This window comes from Poecilia reticulata, linkage group LG4 (genome assembly GCF_000633615.1).
Source record: "Poecilia reticulata strain Guanapo linkage group LG4, Guppy_female_1.0+MT, whole genome shotgun sequence".
NCBI classification, from domain to species: Eukaryota; Metazoa; Chordata; class Actinopteri; order Cyprinodontiformes; family Poeciliidae; genus Poecilia; species Poecilia reticulata.
In genome coordinates this window covers 12,482,343-12,501,389 of record NC_024334.1, presented here as the reverse complement: position 1 = coordinate 12,501,389, position 19,047 = coordinate 12,482,343, and the positions used below count along the sequence as shown (strand labels likewise).

The window sequence follows — 19,047 nt, the reverse complement described above, 5'->3', positions numbered from 1 at the left end:
AATCATTAGCCCAAATGTGCAGGCACTCGTGTTCATTGGGCCATGAGCTGAGAGAGAGACAGAGAGGGGGAGAGGACCAATTACAACTCAGCATGCAAGCCACTTTTTGAGGTCTTTTAGTAGGATGGTCCAAGAATTGACAGAATAGAAAATGAAGACAGGATATTTTTCACTGTCTTTCAATCTATGAGGACGGGGGGAAAAAAAACTGAGAAAACAGCGAGTGATGAAAGAAGAAGTTCCGAAAAAGGCACTGAAAGCCAAGTTCAACCACTCCTTTAAATCCTAAAATCTGCAAAACTTTTACAAGTATTAAAGAATCTTAAACAGTCAGAGGATCCACACAACATTAGTAAGTAATCCAAGTCCCAACTGGAAAATAGGAGATGTGTACTGATCAGAAATTTGTGACCTTTTTTCAATCTCCGATGCCGATTTTAGAAGATTTCTTTTGAACAGTAAAATACACTCCCCCCTGTTTGTGGTTCAATATTTGAGAACTTTTTTGCGTATAGCATATCTAAAATATGTGAAAGAAAATGCAGCTTGGAAAGTTGAGATATTTCAGTGCAATGCAACTTAACGTGTTATTGACTAGTGTTGTCAAGCAGCAGAAACATTCATTTTCCTTACCGTTGATTGGCTGCACCGCCAAGAGCAGAAGTACAGAAGTCTGTAGATGTTAGCTTCAGGCGGCTTCTTCTGTACATATATTGAGGTATATTCTGTGTTTGAACTATTAAAATAGGCAGTTATAAGAATTGTTTACGGGGGTCTCATGTATTAGCGGATTGTGTCTGTCGTATCCATAGTGGAAACCCTTGTGGCACTACCACATTCACTTTCTGCAAGAGAAATGATTGGCTGGTTCACAAACACCAGCCAATAGCGGCTCGAGCAGCATTGAATCTCATTATTTCAGCTTCTCAAACTGCATTATATGTTATCTGTAATACTTCAGATGCGTTCTACCAACAAATTTGCAAAAAGGCTAAATTGGAAGAAACAACTGTAGTCATTTACTGAAACCTTGTCACTTTCTTTAACTTTACCTGTGGGTGCTTTTAAATCTAGTAATGCATAAACAACTTGTTCTTTCAAACATATGTTCGGACTTTAGCAAAAGAAAAAAAACACTTGGATGGAAGTCAGAGGTGCTTTGCTGCTGAAAAAGACAATACAGTACCAGTAACTGTTTAAATTTTCCATTAGAGCCAAAAGACCCATACCCAACATACATTTGTAGCATTTTATTTTCTTTCACAGTTAAAATAAAATATACAGTGTATATAGTTTTATATCTTTTAAAGCTCTTAGAAATAAAACCTAAACTATCATATCACATTTAAATGGCAATAGCTACCTTAAGCCACAATATTTTGTGGTATTGTAAAGATGGTAAAAAGTAAAGATTCAGCAGCCTTTAGGAGTATAAATATATCAGAATCTCTAAAAATAAAGCATATCCTTTTTAATTAGTTTACTATTCTTTTGCAGGATGACTAGTTCTTATCACATTTAATTCATTTTTATAATAATAACAGAACTATGTTGCCCATAACAGCTTTTCGCTATAAACTCTTTTCTGCTCTTTTTAATTTTCAGAACCTCATAGGCAGTTTTGTTTTGTTTCGTTTTTTCCATTGCAGGAGTTAATTATATACAATCCCAGCACAATAAGCTATCAGGAGCTAGTTCGATTCTCATCAACCAACTAAGCCAATCCAGTCTGTGTGAGTACATTTCACAGCTGACCTTTCCTGGGCGAGTCCCATAAACAAAAACAAAAAACCCTGAATCCTCATCTGCATCTCCCTCCCTGTGCCTGTACACCTGCACGTTTGTGTCCCATGCGTGCCAGTTTTCACTTTACATCCTCTCCTGACGTCTATAGCGGTAAAGGGTGACTAATATAGAGAAAAGAGCTCAAGCACAAACAGGTGTCAACCACGACCCCCCGCTCCTCCCTTCTCTTGTCCTTCCCATGTCCTCCCCTTCCTGCTCCACTGGGCTCTGTTGCTCCTGTCTGTTATTCAACACAAGCTGGCACGTGGCTAAAAGCCCGGGCCACTTCCCTGCTCCATTGTGCTACCCACTCCACCGGGGTACTGACGGGCCCCTTGAGGCGGGGGGCCCTTTGTTGCCGTTCTGTCACTTAAGCAGGTGCCTCGCGGTAAAGGCAGGAGCCAGGCAGCCTGCGCTGCTTCGTTAGCGTGAAACGCCGTTTGATGTGCTCGTTTCATCAGCCAGAGATGGCTGCTAAGGAGGATGCTAATAATCGCTTGAAAAACAAAAACATTCCACTTAAGCTTGTAAAAGATAAACTCCAATTTCAATGATAAAAGCCGAGTGACAGGCAGCCATGGTGCCAGTGGAAAGAAGACCGCCAGCCACACCACTTCAGACTTTTTTATTCTCCTCACTTCGATTACAAGGTGAAAATAATCCATCCTGTCAATCACGGGGAATAAACAAGGTATACCGACAAACTGCTGACTGTGTACGGGGAGAGAAAATTATGTGGGCAAAGTATGCAAAAATAGAGCTGCATTTAAGACAGCTGTGTTATCCCTGAGGAACAAGCTTAGTGTGTCAATGAGCAGGCTGTGTGAAGCAGAGAGCCCCCCCCAGGCATTAAGGAGAGGGGACCCTGGGGGTTTATGCCGTGCGTGCACACCCTCGCTACTTTCACAGCCTTTCAAAATGCCACATCACCATCACTCCTCAGTTAAAATAGAAGCTGAATGCATAATATGTTGAGGAAACAGCAAATCAGTGGCTTCTAATTTAGGCTAGTTTATCAAGCTGTAAGAGACGCCACAAGTTCTCAGGATCTCAGAGGAAACTGACTGAATAGGCATGACTTTAAGCAAGTAAGCACTCAGAGCCGTCCCTCTTCATCTCTGAATAAATGATGACTGTTTATAACCAGAGGACAGAAACAGTTTAAGATTACAAGTTTTATGGTGCCACATGAACTGAAGTAGATTTAATCCTTAAGCAAAGGTTACTACTGAACATAAAAAATTTTTACATTTATAATCAGAGGTTTAATATCGGACGCCAAGACGTACAGCTTTCCTAGTGGGCGACAGGTAGTTTTTAACATTTACTGATTAATCAAAGATGTTAGTCTATCAGTTCTTTGTGTTTGAAGTAATGCTGTCAATCTATTAATCACTCTACCATTGTTCAGTATGTTCAACTTTTGAAACTTGAAATGTTTTCAAAAACATGCAAAGAAGATGCTTACAAACGTGCAAATATACAAACATATTTTTATATTTAGAATGGTTTCAAATAAGTAATTTTGTTTCAAACGTTATTTTAGAAACGTTAACTATAAATTCCTTTTGCTACGGCGTAATGATAATCATCATTGACCGCAGTACAAGACCACTTAACTCGCGGCTGTGAACCAAGTAGCCCTCCACTGGAGAAAGGCTTTTAAGTTTAAATAGGTAATGCTATTAATGTGCATTATGTAATATTTAGGCGTTAAACTGTTTAGATCAGTGTTTTTCAACCACTGTGCCGCGGCACACTAGTGTTGGACTAGTGTGAGTGATCGTCAGCTGTGCTGTGGAAATGATCCAATTTCACCTACCGTATTTTCCGGACTATAAGTTGCTACTTTTTTCCTACATTTTGAAAATGCGGCTTTTCTGTGGATTTTTCTTGAACCACCAGGGGGCTCTTTAGCAGGAAGTGAATCATTGGAAGTCAAAATTGGAAATCAAAGAAGAACGCGCTAATTTTCATTTAGAACAAGCACATGCTAGCAGCAGGCACGACCGAGAAATGTTTTCAAACTCATATGATGCAGCTTCTAAGTTGAGGAGTATCGATCTGGCAGTACAGGAGGGAAATAAAGCCGCTGCACGTAAACTCAGCGTGAACAAAACCGGATTTGGAGACGGAGACTAAAAACTGCTGGATACATTAAGGACATAGCTCTCTGCTGCCCTCTGCTGGGTCCTTATGGGAAACCGAGAGCGGCAGAGATACCAGCGGCCTGTAGCCCGGTGCGGCTGATTTAAGTAAGTTTCCGCCGGGGGGGAGGGGATGCATGAATATTACTACATTCATGCATCACACACAATAGTGTTGTGGCACTGTTTAGGTGTATTTTTGAAGTGGACATAAGTGCAATTTGAAATAAGAAATGTAAGATATGATAAAAAATAAATTTTTGTGTATTTGATTCCTATTCAAGAGACTTTGATAAGAATGACTATACAGTATATGTAATATAGGCGGCTACAGAGTATCTCTGTTTACATTTTGGTTGGTGGTGTGCCTTGTGATTTTTTCAATTAAAACAACGTACCTTTGCTCAAAAAAGGTTGAAAAACACTGGTTTAGATTAATGTTGATGTGGGAGGATCTAAAACGGTTTGACTCTGATGGTCTAAAGGGGTTTTTGGTGTTTTAGTGTTTTACGCTCTTTCACTTACTGACTTACAAAACTGTGGCAAAAGTCATTGTGTATGTAGTTTTCTTGCACTGTCACAACTATATATTTAGCAAGCATGAGCTGAGAACTAGTGTGAAGTTATATTTATAGTTTAAACAGCGATAGTTTCCAAATTGCCGATGCCAAACATTTTATTACAAATAAAATTTTTGCAGTTTTTCTCTAAAGGCAAAACTTGTACTACAAAAATTAGGAAATATTGAGATATATATATATTGTTCTAGTCTATGTCTCCAAATCAGAAACAATAAATGTTCTATACATTATAATAACTGCAATAATCAATGTTATTTTAGCAAAAATAGAAATAAATATGTCCTGTTAGAAATAAAAACAAGGTCCTGTTAAATAGTTTTAACATCTTTGTGTAAATACAGTCATTCTGTAAAAAATTACATTTTTACTAATGGAAATTTCRTACCAGTCTTTGCCTGAGAGTGTTTTTTTGCATATATTCTCAATATTTAGGGTAGAGCAAACCTAAATTAATTTATATTAGAATCAAAGACCCACACCCAGAGTTAAGCACCCCAGAATGATGAAGATCCCAGGGCGTTGGGCTGCCATCGTGGCCTGTGGCAACAACTCAGTTTTCCACAATGCAGAACATAAGCAGAGCACAGCAGAGCAGAGATGCCAGCCCTCCAGGACCAACCAGAGCTTTGTTTGTTAGCCATGTCACAGACTGACCACCAAATTAGCTTCATCACCTCTGGCACCGGGATATTAGATGTGACATCCGGTACCGCGGGCTGTGGCTCTGTTTTTCTGCATGGCTAGAGGGCTAATATGTAAAAAATATTTATTAAATAAAAAGGGAACAAATGAGGAAAAAGAATTACAAAGGGATGCGTAGCTTTTAAAAAAACAACAGCTGAATATTAATCTGGAGACCTAGAGCATTATAATGTTCTGGTATTATACGGAATGAGTGAACTTTGTGATTTGTGAAATATTTTAACAGTAGTTACATAAAAAATAATAAATTACATTTAATAATGTAGTTATGATTGGCTTTTATTGAACCAATATTGTTTGTTTCTGTCTCCCTCTGCTTAGCTGCAGCACACATTTTAAAACTCAATATTTAGAAAACTTCAACTCCATCAAGTTATTCAACATGTCCTGCAACAGTGTCCTGACTCATAAGACTGTCAAATTTACACTAATTTGTTAAAAATAAAAACKACTTGATCTTTCCATATAGTTAGTAGTGCATAATAAGCAGCATCAGCAGTGGTTGTTGCTGAATTTGCCTTACATCAGCATTGCTGAAAAGCAACAATGGTTGTAATATATGCAGCAGCTGATAGGGAGCAGATATTATGTGGGAGCTCTGCTCACATGGGCCACTGACAGCATGGCGAGGAATACTAATGGAGTCCACCTACGGATGGATTCATTCAGTAACCCAACATGTGGAGGTTCTGCATCGCGAGGCATGYCTTTAGCTCACCAAAATTATTAATTGTAAATCTAAAAATTACAATTAAGATCCGTTTTATTGCGTCTTTGTTTACTGTAAATAACAGAACCAAAGAAAAGTCAGTTATTTATCTGCGTCAGGTAGTTGATAGATAACTACAGTAACAAATGATATGCAAAGATATCATTGCACTGTAAGGATTTATTTAACAACATTTAGGGTTTCTGTGACTTTTCCTACTTMATGACTGACAATGGAAACCTGTTGACTTTATCTTTATAGCCTAAAAATTTTTTTCAGGAAGTTGGCTCCACTTGGGTTAAAGATTAAGACCAACATGGAGGGTAAACAATCCGTTTTAATGTGRAATGAATGTCCTCTAAGTGGAGAAGAGTAAAGGAGTACTTCAAGTTATGCGACAGTAAAAGAAGAATTTGACAACATCCAGCCACGACTGATGAGCTGACAGAAAACACTCAGCAACCATGAGTGTCTACGATTTTATCCAAAACAAATGTTGGAGGAAAGTTTTGCTCTTGTGTGTCGATGTGCAGGCTTTTAGTCATCTAACAGTAAATAAACTCTAATATCTRCATGAATCAAATTTAAACTAGACAAACTCATAGGTCACAAATATAAAATATTATATTTCATTACTGAAATATAATATTTTATATCTGTATTCCATGAAATATAATATTCATGGAACACGTCTTATGCATTATTAAAAGGATTAAATAGAAACAGTAGTGTTCATGACTGAACCAAAGGTTATTTTTTATTTTGTTCCAGTTTAATCTGAAAAAYCTCAAAACAAATCTGTTGTTTCATGAATACTATCGCTTATGTATTTAATAAAACAGCCTTTTATGGAGGACTATTAATTATTTAGATTAATGGAAAAGTTTGTAAGTCATTTCTGAAGAAGGCCACTTGGAAAATGCAGATTAAACACATCATGCTGATTTGTTTCTGGGAAGTAAGAAAGGCTTTTCGTTAATATTCMTCCCGTATGAAATTAATTTCAACAAAAGCCCATTTTCCAAAAATAAAAAATAAAAAAAAAAGGAAAACTCTTGATCTACGGTTTTCCTCCTCCCCCTGAGATGTTTGATGCAGTTAGTCTGTGTTAGTGCAAAAATTTGTCTAAGAGGAAGTGACAAGCACAAGATGTCCAAATCATTAGTAATGTGAGAGCAGCAGTTCCCAGGCATGTCTCGTTACATAGTTARCTGCTAAAGTAAGGTCTATGGTTTGGGTTTTTCATGGAACACGTCTTACTGTAAGGTCTGTGAGGGTTATGGAGACGGACCACAACATCCCGACCCCCTTCAGAGTCAGTTAGCAAAGGCAAAATCTAAGACCCTGAACCCAAAACAACCTTGGCCACAGCCAGCCACTGAATAAGGAGGAAAAGACACACAAACAGTAAATGGAGAAGTTATTGTAAAACGAGACGTCTACATTGAGTGCATATGTTAACCGTGGAGCCATGGGAACAACGTTCCACCAAAAAGAAATGAAAAATAAAATAAAATCAAGCTTTGGGCTGGCTGTTGCTCAGCTTCAGCCTGCTGTGGCTTCTGTGGAGGATTCTGCTGGCTGCTGCACATACAGCCTTCCAACCAGATCTAAAGCAGCCCGGCTCAGAGAAAATGTCCAACATGGCAGCGCTGTTTCATACACACATCCAGGATTTTGTTATGCAGTCCAGAAAGACGACTCCCATCAATAAAACCTATGGAAAACCAACAAACTTCACAGTATCTTTAAAGAAAAACTTCCAAAAATCTGTTGCCATGATGCTAATTAGCCACAGGATCTTATGTCAAATTTCAAACAAAAAAGCACAAATTGGAGCCAAATTAAAATGGAAACAAAAGCCAACGTGAGCGCAGCATATACACACACACAAAAAAATAAAAAGTTCTGTGTTTATTTTTATTCCTCAGGCACTCATCTCTCTTTGCATGAGTGCATTACCCGGCACACCGTCACAGCATGCCAGCGTGTGAGCGAGTATGTGTGTATCTGACGATCAGAGAATAACGTTACCCCTAAGGGGTCGCACCTCTCTCCATTCTTGCCCTCCTCCCTTATACGCTCCTCTCTGCTCTGCGCCTGCAGGGATTTCCTTTTTCAGTTCAGAAGAGATGTCAGACCTGTTCCACCATCCCTAGCAGAGGCCGGACTCTGCCCTACATTCACTGAACATCTGGAAAACTCACCGCATCAGCCTCATTTTAAGATGTCAGGGTCATGTGGGGTTTAGTGGGGGAACATCTGATCAAAATATCTTAAACTTGAATATGAATATTTTTATCCTGGTCAGCAGCGGAGAGCTGAGCATAAAGTTGAGGCTTTCACGCAGGGGTCTGTGTTTTAGCTGTTCAACCACAAATAGAAAGCAGTAAAGCTCAGTTGCACTCAAAGTTCACCTACAAGCTGTGGTTCGTTTCAGTTCAACGTTTAATAAAGTTTCCAAATCAGAATATGAATTAAAGCGTGCGGTGATGAGAAAGCTCCCTCTCAGTCTGTAATTTTACAAATCACATGCCTCTGACCGATCTGGACCAAAAACAGAGACACGAGATGAGTGAAACGCTTGGAGAGCAATTTTCATGCCACCGTCTCAAATAGTATAGATGTAGGCAAAATGGACTTACAATTTTACCGCAGTACTTTGTAGTGCTATTCCGAAAACAATAAAAATCATGATAAAAAAAATTATTCCTCATTTTTTAGGTAACTGTATGTCTGTGACTGCATGGCACAGCATTCATATCTCTTCAGGGCACCACATACCTAAAAAGTGTTATTCATATCACTACAACAGCACACTAGCTGCATTTTATCAGATCTTTGAATTTACTGGTATTTATTGATGCTTCGTGGAAATATAAAAATAACATTTCCAAAAGCACTGCCCATTTTGGTTTTACTAGAAATTTTTCACGATAAAAGATAAAAGGTATGAGCCACAGAAAGGTGTGACCTGAATATACCAAAACTGACTGCAAAAACAAGTTCATCTTCAACAGGAAATAACCCAACATATTACCTCACCTTCACATATTTCAAAAATTAAACAASAAATACTACATTTGAGATTTCTCAAAAATACATCTACGCTGGACGGAAAGTAGGTAGTTGGTAGAAAGCGAGTTTTTGCTCTGTAAAGGGCAGCTTTTAAATACAGACTTTAAAAATCACTTCTGACTGCAGTTTTAATTTGATGAAATGCCTTTTTGACTCAACATAGCTTCACTGAAAGAAATATTTGGAACAAAAAACTCTTCTGGCATATTTGAGCATTTACGCAGAATGTTCTTGCTAATTGAAAATCCAAAAGGTGACAGCAGATTTAGTTCAAACAGACTGTTTTCAATAATAAACACAATCCCACAGCTCACCCGCAACTTTCTGATCTAATTTATCCTACGGAGAACTCAGGTTGAGTTTATTTATAACAGAACGGAGTTCAGAAAATAAAATCGTCAGTTACCAAAATTGCAGAGAAATACAGAAGCAAGGAATGTGAGTAAGATCCACAGACAGGAGAGAGAAGCTCCCCAACAGGGCTTGAAAGCGACTAAACCAGAGAGGTCTTCCCTGCCACTTTCACACATTAGAATATTAATATTTATGAGACTTCCTGTCCCCAACACCCCCCCCTGTTTTTCCCTCAGACGATTTGAACATGAAAAACTTGAAAAGCGTAAATTCCAGGAGTTGCGTATCACAGTTTGACCTGGAGCCACACAGCAGACACCAGCCATGACAGACTCGCTGTTCAAAGCAGGCGGGAGCTTCTTTCATCACGGGATCCTGGTGTTTTTTGTGTTTTTTATTTTTTTACTACAGTGTGACACCACCAGCCCATGCCATCTGCCTCTTTGGAGAAATCTGAACTTCAAGATGTGCCTTCCTGCTTGTGCGCTGTTTTTAGGTGGGCTTCACAAGCAAAGCCCAGCATTGTGCAAGCTTCAGCTGCTAAGCTTCTTGCCGACTGCCGTTTACAGCCAAGCCTCGCAGTGTGGCGCAATGTTGAATATTCACCGTTAAACTGACAAGCCAGGACCAGTTGGGAACCCAGCCAGGATTTCCCCCCTCTGAAGACACAAACCCATAAATCAATCTTTTTTTCTTTTTTTTCCCCAGCCGGTCCAGAGGCGGACCAACCAGCTTACATCCTCAAGCAACAAATCCAGAGCAGCAACAGTTTGGGGCGTTTTCCAATCATACTTTAAGCGAAATTTAAATAATAATTGACAGAAATACCAATCAATACATTGATTCTACTTATAAGACATTCATTAACGTCACCCATCTCTGTTGCTATCCACATCTGTAATTTTCTTTTTTTTTTTTTTTAGAGCGCCAATACCACACTGGCAAAGGTCCTTCATCCTTGGCTTGGCAGGACTTCTGACGGCGCCAGCCGGCAGCGCCATGCAGGCCTGACCCCTGCTGCTGCAGCTTCCTGCTGCGCTGGGGGAGTCGGGCTGCCTGCCTCCCTGACAGAGGGCCAGGAGGCTGGGGAGGAAGCCCCAGGTAGGCAGGACCTCCAAGAGTGGGGAGCCAAGAAACAGGGGAGACAGACTTTGAGCATTACAACACACCAAGGATAAACTTAAGAAGAAGAAGTGAAGGAAAGTGGTGGAGAGGGGTCAGGGACTGGTAAGCAACAAGAGGGAAGATCCAGAGATGAAAAAGCAGTAAAGAAGGGAAAAGCAGAGATGAGTGGCATGAAAATGGAGAGAGAGCGAGACAAAGAGGCTTGAGGGCAAGCCGGGCAGCAGGAGATGACAGAAGCGTCTTGTTATGACTCTTTTTACTTTTTTTTAATGCCCCCAAGCATTCAGCACAACCTCAAAGCCCTAAGCCAAACTCAGAGACCAGGGAGACCACGGGAAACCGCTGTGAGTCAGGGTACAAACAGCGAGGGAGGCAGAGGAAAGACTAAAGGGACATCTTGCATGTCCTGGTTATAAACGAGACCAAGTGAAACGAAACTGAAAATGACAGAGTGGATTTCATAAAAATGTATTTCAAAGTGATTTATAAGCACCAAAACACCATTTAAGATTCATAAAACTGTCGCTGAAACTGATAAAGTGTTTCTATGTCACAATTTAAGATCCAATAATGGTATAAAAACACGCTTTTTAAAATTTAACAGAGTTCAGGAGGGCGAGTGGAAATTTTGCTGAGATGAATCATGTGGTGGACTGCCACTGCATCGCTGTGAGAGTTTAATGGCAACCACAAATTAAAGCCAAATCTGATTGGTAAATGTCTGACTTGAACCAAGAAAAAATGTTGTATAATGAAAACATAGTAGATCATTATTAACATCAGTGTTGGATGATTTTATTTAGTAAAACTGGGCTGATAACCGATGTCTAAATCAATCTTGTTGACATTTGTGTTTGAGTTTTCTTCAGTAACTTCATTGAGTTTTTCCTGCCAGGTCCAAATAACTGTAAACTGAAATGCCGACAGGAAGCATTCTCCCGCTTTACAAACTACTAATGTTGCTTTTAACGTCATAATAATCCAAATGTCACAGCAGCAGACAGCCCAGTGATCAGGTCTTTCCTGTTGGTTGAGGGGGTCACATTATCAGAACTACACCAGCAGAAGCCAAAAGAGTCTGACTTTCGCTATGAAATGGATGAAACCCCACAGACGGTTTTAAAAAACAACTTTCTCTGAATATCCACGGTCTGGCATTGATCAATCAATCCAGGGTTTTCTTTCTAATAAAATAAATCCACAAAATGTTTGAATGTGAATAACTAGGATTCATTAGTACAAATCTTTTGCACCCTATTCTGATCCAAACTATTTAAAATTGGTTATTTATAGGTAAAATTGGAATCTAATATTACTTTACAGGGAATTAAAATGTTTCCCTGCAAATACTTGAAATTGCAGCAAAATTACATATTACATTTTGTTCATATTACATGGTTTATGTTACCATTGTAACTGTTTGCCATTTGGTTCAGTTACTTTTTTGCTTGAATGCAACATATTTTGACAATTTTTTCACAATGCTGAAGACTAAAGCCAGGATCCTGCTCCTCAGCTTGGATGTGTCAATTATAACTGTTCTGCTTATTTTGTTGCTACAGTTAAACAACACCTACAGGAAATGTTTCCCGCTCATAGACTTAGGAAACTGCTGTGATCGTCATAGAATTTAATGAATAAGGAAACTCTTGATTAAAAAGGGAACTTGGAGTTATCCAACTTTGTGTTTCTTCCTGTTGCCGCTGTGAACCACAGTACATTGAGAAACCTCAAGATATTCAGTTGCATCAAATCCTAAATGAAGAAAATCTAAGTGAGCGTTAATGTGGAAATACAAGCGCAAATGTTATTTTTAAACAAGAAAAACGAAGTAAGATTACTATTACTTTAGAAAATTAGCTGCATATTACAAAATTTTTCTGTCCTTGTGATTCATGACATCTTTAGTTTTATTTATTATAAATAGTACAAGAATAGAAAGGGGAAAAAAAAAAACGTTCCCAACGTTTTACACTGAAAACAGGGCGGCTAAAACAGACAATCTGTCAAAACATGCAAATTTTTGTTCTTTTGCAATAAATCCTGTGTGAGACATTTAGTCTCATTTGTGGTGAGCCTGGAACAAATGCCCATAGCACAATCAGCAAGAAACACAGACACAGAAAAGCAGATTCTTTCTGCTCACGAGTGCAAAATCATTTGGCTTCTGTCTCATTTCATGACAAATGTGTGCCGTCACTGATGTGGTGTTTACAGTGGCACATAGCATCTTGCAATTATTCAGTGAAAGTGAACTGATCCTGAGGCATTTGGATATTATGCACTGGGTATAATGAAAAGTGATGGAAAGAGAGAGGAAACTCCAGAGTGATGGCCGGTTAAAATAAAAAAAATAAAAAACAGGGATCTGCTTCAAAGCCGTTAAATTACAACAAACACTGAATTAAGTCTGCCTTTTTCATTCCCTACAACGGACACATATTGGAAATGTTGGGAATAGGCCTGTCACAATAATCAATTAATCAATTAATCGCGTAATAAATAAAACAAATCCAAATTTTTACATTGTAATAATTTATTGTTTATCCATCTTTTTCTCTCTTTCTACCAAAAACTGGATGATAAAAGTCTTTGTTGCTTTGGTCTCAACTGGACATTTTTTGAAGGACAATTTTGTTTACAGAAACTTCATAAATCATTTTACTTGTTTGTTTATTTACTTAGGATATTTAAAATGTCTTCCAGTGCTAAAAGTTCATTAGAATTTAAAGTCTGCTGATCTTTGAAAATGTGCTCTTGCATTATTACCGCTATGTTACTTAAAAATGGTCTCAAAACAACATCATCATTTATCACAATAACTTCTGGAACAATTTATTGTCTAGCTAAATGTATCCTCATGACAAGCCTCGTTGGGAATGGGCCAGCAGATAGTATTTTATTTTTACGTTTACGCATTTGCGTTTAGCAGATGTTTGTTTACAGCACAACTTACAGGTGAGGATACAGTGGAATCCTGCTGTATTTGCGGTTTTGTGTGGAACACGACTCCAAATTATTTGCGAAAAATTCACCTATTTTTTCGTACAGCATTTTAAAATATTTGACAGAGAATGCAGCTTGTGAAGCTACAATGGCGCAATGGTAGCTGATGCAGTGGATTGGTGTTTGCAGCCAATCCAGGAGAGGCATTCAGCTTAGTTGTTGCCGATTGGCTGCAGCCTGAAAATGAGAAATAAGAACGACAATGGATGTTAGCTTCTGAGGTAGTGCCAAGCTGTCTTATATTGTGTGAATTAATGCATATTTGGTGTTTCAACTATTAAAATAGAAGCATTTTTAGAGAGAGTCTCAAGTATTTGCTAAATTTTAGTTATTTGCAGGCGGATGTGGCTCCTAATGCCCTCAACATTCAGGATAGGACAACTGCTGTTGTGCCAAGACTCCCTCATAAGACAGGCTGGGAGATGGGACAATGGAAACCAAAGTGAAGAAGTCCAGAATGGTTTCCTGAAATGTAAAACTAGAACATTCTGGCCTTCAAAGTAAAAGGTTCTGCTTCTTCTGCTGATGTTATGGTCTGAGAAACTCATCTATCCAAAAAATAATAATAATCCTTTAACCTCAGGAAAGAGGAGTAAAACTTTACTCAGCTTAAAATATAATTGAACTTTAAAGTTCCTAGGAAGTCTTAATAGCAAGTATAGTGTCTGTTTATAACCTTGCCCAATGGTTTCAGGCTGCTTTTGCTTCCATAAATCAGTACTAAATGGAGCAATATGATTTGATAAAAATCTAGAACCACTTTTATTTAAATGTGAATGAAACATTCCCCAGGAAGGTGCAAGGGTAAAACTGTTAAATTATTTCTGACAGATTATCAATCCAACTGACACCAATATTTTATTTACGTAAATAAACTTTTAAATTCTCATCAAATATGCCACTTTATCTCATGCTGAAGTGAGGAACACATTTAATACTATAAATGCTAATTGTGGAATGAAATTAGCAGTACTATTGTTCTTTAATTCACAGAAAAAATCTGCAATGAAACCATTTATTTATTTGCAATTTTCTGTAAGCGAAAAGGTGCCATTTACGTCTTAACATATCTTTCACTTTGTAGTTTGCAGGTGACTCTACGAATATAAATAGATACTTTAAATAAAGTATGACTTACGAGCCAAAAACAAGGCCAATCTTGTCAAAAAGGTGTGAACAAAACAAACAAAACCCAAGTCCTTTGCTGTAGAATAAAGCGCTGACACCGTGCGGTCATAACAGAAGAAGAACAAGGGGCACTGAAAGCGTTTCGTTCGACTTTGAAACAGGTCTGAGGTCAGTAATTTTTGTGTTTGCATGTCTTTGTAGTTTGTTTTCCTGAGGGCCTGATGAGAAGAAGCAGCAATGCCAGACTTAAGTTAGCACCATTCACGTGACACGAGGCGCTCCGAGGCATCGTCCTAGGATATTTGGATGCTTGAACCATCAGTGACCCTGCATATAATAAAGGGAGATGGATATGAAAAATATTGACAGGCTGGCTGTTTGAAAGGAGTGCAAGAAGCTGCTAAGACAACCCACATTCTTTGCCAAAGACCTTCCTGTAAACTCTAACCAAATGGAGTTGGTGATGGAAAGAATTTCTTTTTTCCCTATTTATTAGTGTCCGTTTTATTTTATCCACATCTTTTCTCATATGTCTGCAATTATTCACTTGGTTCAAATGTACCAAACAACCATAAACCCTGCATCTTAAATCAATCCGAGTAGTGATCTCAACTACATTTTTTCCTGGTATGAAAAAGCTTTACCGAGGTCTTTCACATCATGCAAACGACAGTGTTTAATGTAGCTAAAAAAGGCCTCGGGAAGCATCTTCCTTCAAATAAGCTTTGCAAAAAGAAAAAGAGAGCAACATTTTTTTGTTGTGCTCCGTGAAAACCCAAAGGCAAGATGACTGTTAAATGTGGTCAGATGACAAATGTCTCATCTGATCTTTAATACCGTCAAGGGGCCAGCTTCAGGGCTAAAACGGGAAACTGAGTGATTTGGTAAATTCCTCTGTGCTAAATCACTACTCTGACTAAATAAAATATCTATGCAAGAAAGCATAGAGTTTTACATTTTAGGAGAGAAATTTCAGAATTTGATACCAAATCAAAAATCAACCACAAACGTTCTGTTTCGGACGCTCAGATCTGTAAATATGTCTTTCAATACACAATCACCAAAACATAACAGAGGTTATTTGACAATTTGAGTAAATTCTTTCAATGAGTTAAAAACGAATCAACTACACTTAAACTGAATTGAAGTGTTTGTATAAGGGCTTGATATCATGACTTGTCCATATAATCTAAGATGATGACTATAATAATTCAAAAACATTGATATATTCAATTTGAGCTTCAAACTGAGTTTCAAACCAAAAGTCCTCTTCACTGCCAAATTATCGGTGGTATGGAAATTACACAGTAAATACAGATAAAAACAGCTACATGCATTTATCTTATTTAATCATATACAATAGAGGTGAAACCTTATCAAAGAAATTTATTATTTTGCTGAGAAAATGTGTAATTTGTATAATTAAAACTGCAGATCAGTAAAATAAAATAAATGTTGAAGGCAGCCACACGCATAGAAATGCCAACTTTTCAAGTAAGATGATGGCTTTTATCAGTTTTCTTCCATTTACCAAAAATACAATAAGTTACTTAGACTCTACCCCAAGTCACTCGTTTTATTTTTTGTTTTAATTCAAACAGATACGACTTAATTTATCATCATACATCCAGCTTACACATCCAAACAGCAGAGCACGGATAATCATCTTGTGTTGCAAAAGCCTGTCAGATGTAATCCACCTGCCATTAGCTAAAACTCAAAGGGAGACATGGTGACAGAAATCCTTTCACCACAGAGACTGACGCAAACATTTGTCAGCCATTTTTCTGATCATCCGGTTTATGACACATTCCTTGATGATCCGACTTCACAGAGGCAGCCGGCGTTCATCTCAATCACCTGACGACGCCGGCAGACTCCAGCCTGTTGTTTCTGACAATGATCAAATGTGGCAACAGAGGAGTGAGTAATAATTGGGTCAACAAGGTATGTCAGCTCCCACTAACTCCCGTTTGAATCATCCCCTCTGTAGCTACAGAAAAACGTGCGACGCCTTCAATCTTTTTACTGTGATGGGCAGCGACAGCGACATTTAATTGGAGTCTGTTAATTTTCAGCTAAACTTTAGGCCTAATAGAGAAGGAGCCGGGAGATGGAAAATAACTGATGTTTTTTGTTAGCTTAAGTTAATTTAAGCGATAAATTATTAAAAAGTATACATGCAGCCTGGCTTTAAAGATATGGGAAAAGATTCTTACAATACAATTACAGTAGTAAAACGTCTCAACAACTCAAGCCCTACTTCATGTTTTGCTCACATATCAGGTTTGCTGGTTAACTGGGGATAACATCTCACACTTTCAAAGATCATCTATTGACTCTATTAATAAAACATTTATAGATACACGTAAAGTGAACGCTTAGTCAGCGTAACTGTTGTGAAACAAAACATTTATCATCTCATGAGTTTGACCTGCGTGTATATTTTCTGTATGAGTCTCCCGGTCCAGAACTTAAATGCAAACCTCCATGTTCTGCCAGGCAGCGTTGGAAAAGCAGCACATGCAGCAACACCACAATCAAAGAGCGTGCAAAACTTAGACAAACTAGAGATTAGGATGCTGCTCTTTATCGTCACAGTTTGCAGTTTTGAAAAATTACGGTTTCTCTGTCGACTTCATAGATGATGAATAAAGAAAGGTCAATCAAACAGAAGGATAATGTTGGGATTGTTCAAGAGCAATAAACTTTATTGCTCTTCCTACCGCTCCCATGCCTTATTCTATTATATCTTGGGTTATCTCTGTAGTTATGAGTTTAGGCTGCTAGAGAACACACCGACAACTCTTCCTCACTCTACTACTTTATTCTTTTACTACTCTGAACTGAATTATTGCTCACCTAATATGGAATCACATATTGGTACCTAGAAAAGACAAGCTAGCAGTTCCAACATTTAAACAACCAGTCTGACAGTTCAGTCAGAGCACCCAGAAAAAACACACACACACACACACACACACACACACACACACACACACACGCGCGCACACACACACACACACACACACACACACACACACAGCGAGAACATACATACTTCAGGGCGCAGAACCTTTTTGCTGCAATGGAACAGTTGTACTAACTGCGCAGCTCCTATTATTATCATCATCAGTATTATTATTATTATTATTAGTCTCAACTTCTCGCAAGTTTCGATGTAAATTGGGGAACTGCGCTGCTATTTTCTTTTCATTTTAAACAATACACATTAGCTTGATGTCAATGTGTTTGGAAATATAACTGTCGAAAATATTGCTAATAAACCTATTATTAAACCTTTACTTTGAAGTTATAAAAACAATAAAAACAACACAGTCACGTTTTCAAGAAAGTAAAATGTGGTAATATACATGGATATATATATACAAATCCACATAGTATTTAAAAAGTTAAACTACTTTATGTAGTTTTTGTCACATTTTACTTGATAGTAAAATGACAGTAACAGTGAGGCATGGCAAAGGAGCAGCCGCTGTCAGACGTACATCACATGTTTGCCTACGCGGCTTTCTTGTGATGAGCAGAGACCAAAAGTTTTGTAAAAGTCACCTATGACACTGTAATTTGTGTCTTTATAGGGTTGTTATTAACCTTCACTGAGCGTGTCAGCTGTGTAAATAACAGGGACAGTTTACGAAGTAGCATGCTAGTTGGCTAACAGGCAAAGCTAACTAGCGAACTTCGTAGAACTTTTTTCTCAAGAGTCAAACTCGAGTTAAAGCAAACAAACTTAGGGCAGTTTAATATTAGTAACTGCTATAGATCCCCAACATCCCCGCTAAACAAGTGACAATAGTTTCTAACATGTTAAATAGCGGTGGTTGCGCTCCAGGAGTGGACGGTGTCAGTACTCACCAGGAAGTGGGACTCTGTTGCTAAGCTATTCCTCCTTCACGTTAAGTTTCCTCCGATGGTTATTATGGCGCTCGTCTTTGTTGTGACTTTCCCCGTTTCTGTCCAAGGTCGCAACAAACCAGTGAACTCGGCGGGCCTCTGTTCTTGTGTGGCACTTTGTCTGTCCTACAAAAAGTTTTTTCTTCCCCCCACAGAGACTGGCTGTGCCGTGGAGTCAGTGGAGACGTGTTTTCAGCCAGAAGGCCCCCCTCATCAGCTCACTGCTGCTCCGTCAGCCGCTAATGTAAACAACGCGGCATTCCCGCAAGGCAGCTGTCAAATACCGCGAGATTCAACACAGATACTCTAACTCGGGAGTGTCCAAAATGCGGTACGGGGGGCCTTCTGCGGCCCATGGACTTATTTTGGGGGCCCCCAAAACACAATTCAGGAATAGTACACATCTAGTCTGCCAGCATAGGCAGTTGATGCAGATGGAAACTTTTTATTTTTATTTTTTTAATTAGAGCTATTTTTTACTGACTAACTGAAATCTTAAAATGGAAAATGTTTG

At 38.5% G+C, this 19,047-nt stretch overlaps 1 protein-coding gene across 1 annotated transcript in view; it reads right to left on the bottom strand.

Annotated features, from left to right (window-relative positions):
- Positions 1-18,787, bottom strand: part of nek7 (NIMA-related kinase 7) — a 79,938-nt gene extending 61,151 nt beyond the window's left edge. Inside the window, exon 1 of the mRNA XM_008406560.2 lies at positions 18,495-18,787. The gene's annotated coding sequence lies outside the window, so the exon portion shown is untranslated. The remainder of the gene's footprint in view (positions 1-18,494) is intronic.
- Positions 18,788-19,047: the final 260 nt, after the last annotated feature.